At 41.7% G+C, this 6,074-nt stretch overlaps 1 pseudogene; it reads left to right on the top strand.

The window, feature by feature from the left end:
* Nucleotides 1–2,735: 2,735 nt before the first annotated feature.
* LOC113606182 (porphobilinogen deaminase pseudogene) lies at nt 2,736–3,813 on the top strand (annotated as a pseudogene).
* Nucleotides 3,814–6,074: the final 2,261 nt, after the last annotated feature.

Genomic DNA, 6,074 nt, shown 5'->3' with positions numbered 1-6,074 from the left:
AGCCCACCTCCTCCCCTTTTAATATAAAAGAAGCCTGAATTCTAACTCAGGGAAATGGTTCTTTAGGACACTAGTCCACCCTCTTCTCGGTCTGCTGGCTTTCCAAATAAAGTCACTATTCCCTGTCCCAAGACCTCATCTCTCAATTTATTGGCCTGTTGTGTGGCAGGCAGTATGAGCTTGGACTCGGTAACAATATCTTGCTATTATTGTTAAAGTATATATATATATATATATATATATATATATATATATATATATATATGTATATGTATATGTATATGTATATATATATGTCCTTACAAAGGAAGTCCTGAGGTGGTTTCAGTATTTTAGAACTGAAGTAGGGGTAAATTGCTGAGTTAATGTATCAGAACGTAGACACCCTGTTTTCCCCTAACAGCATCCCCAATCAAACCTTCAGGATTTGAAGGAAATTGTGAATTTCATCCACTTTTTCTTTTTTACCTAAAAAGACATTCTTGTCTTTAAAAATCTTGTTTCTTAAACTGTGACCCTTCCCAGCAAAATCAGAATCACCTGGGGTCTTATTAGCAGGCAGCATTGCTCCCCTAGACCCACTAAATGTGATTCCCTGGGGATGGGACCCAGTCATCTGCTTTGGTAACAGGCTTTCTAGGTGATTCTTATATTCAATAAAAGTTGAACATTGTTTTTAAAAGCTGATGAGGGTCTCATATACAAAATATTTACTTTGGTGGATAGATTTTTAAAAAAAAACTGCTCCTTAAGATAGTAGGAAGAGAAATATTAACAACAATAATAATTTTGTTTTGAACATAGTTGTACATAGTTAACTCAAAGGCGTAAATGAATCCTTACTAAAGTCTATCACATGACTAAGGGCTCTCCCAGCATAGGTAAGAGTGGGAATGGACCTTGCAGGTAAGGTAATCCTGGTCAGTGAAGGTCCCACCTGTCGAGCAACCAAGTATGTCCTGCTGGGTCAGCTTGCTGGACTCCTGTGAATGCAGCCAGCAAGGAGACGATGAGCCCACCTGAATTTGTACAGTTTGTAACACTTGGCAGAGCAGATGGCATGAGCTTCATCTTCACATTCGTTCCTCTTTCCCCCCAAGTTTCATGCCCAGTGTCCAGGCCAGGTAGACACTGCATGCACAGTTATGACAGTTGTGTCATAGCAAGGAGGCTCACACTTAGAAAAAAAACCCAATCTATTAAAGGAGCTGTTAGTAAACCTGTCCATCCACCACTACAGAGAGAGAGACAATATCTTTATTATTCTGATCAGGAAACAAATCTATCTTCTGACTCAGAGAGAGGTATCATTTTTATCATCCTGGACTATCTCCAAGGATAGAAGGAAACTAGCTTCATTATCCTGGAGAATAAACAAACCCTTCTCCCTGCCTGGAGAAGATCTGCAAATCTCCTTGAACAAAACTGTCAATGCTTTTTGCTCAGAAGACATCCAGATATGCCAGATATGATTATGCCTGGATTATCTCTCAGCACTACCTTTTAGTATGTTTTGCTTTGATGACTCAGAAGTTAGCCTGGGTGTTAGGACAACTCAAGCTTGTCTTCTTGCATTGACTCCAGAAGGTAAATCTTTTATTTAATACTTTGTATAATCATGAACTCAGGCTTCAAACTTTTTAAGTAGTGCATCCTGTACCTCAAGCAGAATCTTGCATGTAGCCTCAATGTATAAAAAAAAGATGAAAGCAGAGGAGATGAGGTGAAGCTGTCCTGAGCTGGGACTTCTCCTCAGCCCCTTTCCCTTTGTCTCCCTGCGTTGTATTCTGGATCAACTTGGCCTCTGAGCAACCTCAAAAGCTCATATCCCTCAAAATACAGTTGAAAACCATCACTGTACTAAAAGAGTGATTGCTGTTTTATAATTGCTAGCCCTCCTCAGCAGGTTGGTGGGTTATCGTGCAGTGAGAAAAGGGGTTAGGGTATGAGTAAGTAACTAACAGTTCTTCCTGGCAGCAGTGGAGGGGAAAGCTGGTGGTTTTAGTCACTAAGTCATGGAGGAAAATAGTTTAGTTTCTGTTACAGGAAACATGTCCAAGTGTGTCCGTAAAGGATAGTGGTCATCTCTATACCCTTTTACTTACTTATTCGTGCATTTATTTTTTTCAGCAAGAATATCATATCGATATTGATAACCTACTAAATACCAGACATAGTGTTAGTGTACAAAAGTGAATAAGACATGATGTCACTAAAAGGAGGGATAAATAGAAGCAAGTATTACATCAGTAAAAACTAAATTTTTACAATGACAACATTACATACATGTGCCGTACAAGGGTATGATGTGTTTCTATGACATCTTCTGCTAGTTGACTCTTTCTGCCTGAGACAGTCATCAGAATATGTGCAGCAATTCCTTGTGTTGGAGAAGATGGAAAGCCTTGAGGGACACTTTATTTTATTTTATTTTATTTATTTATTTATTTATTTTTGCCTGTGAAACGAGGCACGTAGGATCTTAGTTCTCAGATCAGGGATTGAACCTGTGCCACCTTTAGTGGAAGCACAGAGTCTTAACCAATGGACCACCAGGGAAGTCCCAGAGGGACACTTTTTAAAATCTACTTGCTTTCCCACTCTGAGGCTCAGCTGGCCACAGGCCAGGGGCTGAAGTTCCTTTCTTCCAAGCCAGTGATTCTGGTTCTTGGATAAGGTGTTGAGGAACACTAAGAGCAGTGGGGACTGTGACCTCGGGACTTTATCTGCAGGAAGAAAACAGTCCAAATATGAGAGTGATTCGCATGGGTACCCGCAAGAGCCAGCTGGCCCGCATACAGATGGACAGTGTGGTGGCAATGCTGAAAGCCTTATACCCAGGCCTGCAGTTTGAAATCATTGCTGTGTCTACCACAGGGGACAAGATTCTTGATACGGCTCTCTCTAAGATTGGAGAGTTACCAAGGAGCTGGAACATGCACTGGAGAGGAATGAAGTGGACCTGGTTGTTCACTCCCTGAAGGACCTGCCCACGGTGCTTCCTCCTGGCTTCACCATTGGAGCCATTTGCAAGCAGGAGAGCCCCTCTGATGCTGTTGTCTTTCACCCAAATTTTGTTGGGCAGACCCTAGAAACCTTGCCAGGGAAGAGCGTGGTGGGAACTAGCTCCCTGCGGAGAGCGGCCCAGCTGCAGAGAAACTTCCCACATCTGGAGTTCAAGAGTATTCGGGGAAACCTCAACACACGGCTTTGGAAGTTGGATGAGCTGCAGGAGTTCAGTGCCATCATCCTGGCTGAAGCTGGCCTGCAGTGCATGGGCTGGCAGAACCAGGTGGGACAGATCCTGCGCCCTGAGGAGTGCAGGTTGGGGGCTCTGGGAGTGGAAGTTCAAGCCAAGGACCAGGACATCTTGGATCTGGTGGGTGTGTTGCATGATCCTGAGACTCTGCTTCACTGCACTGCTGAACGGGCCTTCCTGAGGCACCTGGAAAGAGGCTGCAGTGTGCCAGTGGCAGAGCATACAGCTATGAAGGATGGGCAACTCTACCTGACTGGAGGAGTCTGGAGTCTGAATGGCACAGATAACATGCAAGAGACCATGCAGGCCACCATCCATGTCCCTGCCCAGCATGAAGATGGCCCTGAGGGTGATCCACAGCTGGTGGGCATCACGGCCCGGAACATTCCACAACAAGCCCAGCTGGCTGCTGAGAGCCTGGGCATCAGCCTGGCCACCTTGCTGCTGAACAAAGGAGCCAAGAACATCTTGGATGTTGCACGGCAGCTCAATGATGCCCACTAACTGGTCTGTGGGGCACAGGTGCCTGGGTTGCTGGTGCCCAGTGCCTACATCCCAACCCTCAGTGCCCCATTACCATTGCTACCTGGGGGGTGATTACCCAGGGGATTGAACTGCAGGGGCAGAGACTTCCAGAGACTTGTCTCACCTTGGGGTCTTGGTGATGGCTTGTCTCCTCAGTAGGTGGGGGCTTAGTCTCTAGAGAAAAATATCTAACAAGCCACAGCCTTTGAATGTAACCAACTCTACTAATAAACCAGATCTGAAGGTGAAAAAAAAAAGTCTACTTGCTTTGAAGGCACTGAATCTTATAAACTCTAAATATTTTCATAATTCTTAAATTTTTGTGACCAACTAACCAAATTGTGCATCAGAAAGGCTTTTTTTCCTATAAATAACATCCAGCTGCTTTTCTAACAGGATAATCACAAATAACCTAAGCAGAGAATAATTTCTCCTTAGGGAAGGGCCTAGAAGCTTAAAATTGATAATATATACCTTTTATCAAAAATGACGCTGATCTCTACTAAATGTTCTAGTTATATTAAACCATTTAGTTTAATTCTCATAATTACTTAATGAGTTAAGTACTGTCTTACTTTTGAAGTGAGAAAAGGGAGAGTCAGGGCTGCTAGGTGATTGCCCAACATGCTACAGGAAGTACGGGCAGGCCTGTCCACTCCCGTTCCCAGGTTCCTCAGAGCCCTGTTCTGTGCTTGAAGAGCAGGAAGCCACTGCCAGCTCCTCTGTACCCAAGTCATCCTTTTAGCTTTCATCATAAAGGGAAATTCATGTCTTTCATCTTCTCTGACCAGTAAGCTCCCTACATCTTTCCTTTCTCAATAATATCTAATGAAATATGAGAATATATGTAACCTGGGGTATGAATTTCCCTTTTGAGTATTCAGAAAGACTCTTCTGCAATAAAGAAAGAAAATAAATTGGTAGAAGAAATTCAAAGAGTGTTAAATCTTGACAAAAGTTTGAATAAATAAAATAATTTTTATCTTTATGTTGATGACAAGAAACTTTGGACGAAATCACTTGAAGATGAATTTTCTCTTTCAATTTTGAATTGAAAGAAGATAGCAAATAAATATAGCGTATACAAGAGTGGTAAAATTATATTTATCTTTTTGCTAAGAATCATTAAAGTAACACTGATATACTACTAAACAAAAATGTACATCTTTGGATCATTTTTAAAATATAACAAACTCGGGAATAGAAATAGGTTATAAAATCAATTCATAGACTACTTTAACCTAAATGAATACTCTTGCTCTACAAAATTTTTCATATAATGTATTCACTAATTACATTCTGTTGAAGATATAAGAGCTTTATTTGACATTTATACAATTTAAGTTTCTGCTATGTCTAAATAGCTAGCAATGACTTCTCTTTAATTCAAAAACTAAATTAAGTCTATATTTTACTTTTAAAATATAAAAATAATCAAGAAAATGCTCTCTGTCCTACAGTTCCTTTTGTTATTAGGCTAACCACTGGGTTTTACTTCAGCAAAAAACCATGAACTGACGCCTTATTGAATGTACTGTTACATAGGAAAAGCAAATACTCCAGCACATGTGCAAAAGATTCCACCAAATGTAAAATATTTGATTTCAAGTCTTTACACAGCTGCCTGGGGACACCGGTTCACTAATGGCTGAAGAGTGTCTGCCTCCGTCTCACTTCCAGGTAGACAGCAATCATACCTCCTTCCCATCTGCTTTCACTGGTAACCTACGTAAGGTTGAGAGTGGGTGAGCGATTACAGGAAAGTTAAGAAATATGGGCAGTTCTAAATAAGAACGTATGATTCCTACCTCTGTAAGCAAATGGACCATTTCTTAGGTTGCTGGCAGATGTTGAGATAAGGTAGACAACTTATCAGTCAAGCTGAAGATACAGGGAAAGAAAATCCTTCCTTCCAGTCATTAAGCCTAACATTTAACCACACCCCAACCAGAGTTAGTAACTGTCACATGACAGAGGGGACTGTCCCCTTCTCTGACAGGAACTGCTAAAGAAGTGCCCCTGGCTGGGAGCTAAGAGTCCTCCAAGACCATGGGCCTGCTGGATCCACTTCAGGGTTGGCGCTGCTAGCAGTTTTCACCTAAGCTGTGAGGCACTAGGTCTTCTCTTTTTAACACATCCTAAAATATCAAGAACTTCCTGGGCATGGCACAGGGATGCCTTCCTAATTGTGACAGTTATGTTTCTAATGAATTGCCTCTAATCTGAATTTCTGCAAGTGTCAATGCAAGTGTGGACTATTCACTATAGATTCATATAGATTTGTATGTTT

The sequence above is a fragment of the Aethalodelphis obliquidens genome, unplaced genomic scaffold (assembly GCF_003676395.1).
Source record: "Aethalodelphis obliquidens isolate GAN/ISIS:26980383/991018 unplaced genomic scaffold, ASM367639v1 scaffold3, whole genome shotgun sequence".
NCBI lineage: Eukaryota > Metazoa > Chordata > Mammalia > Artiodactyla > Delphinidae > Aethalodelphis > Aethalodelphis obliquidens.
Note: the sequence above shows the minus strand (reverse complement) of the source record. Positions and strands in the feature narration are given on the sequence as shown.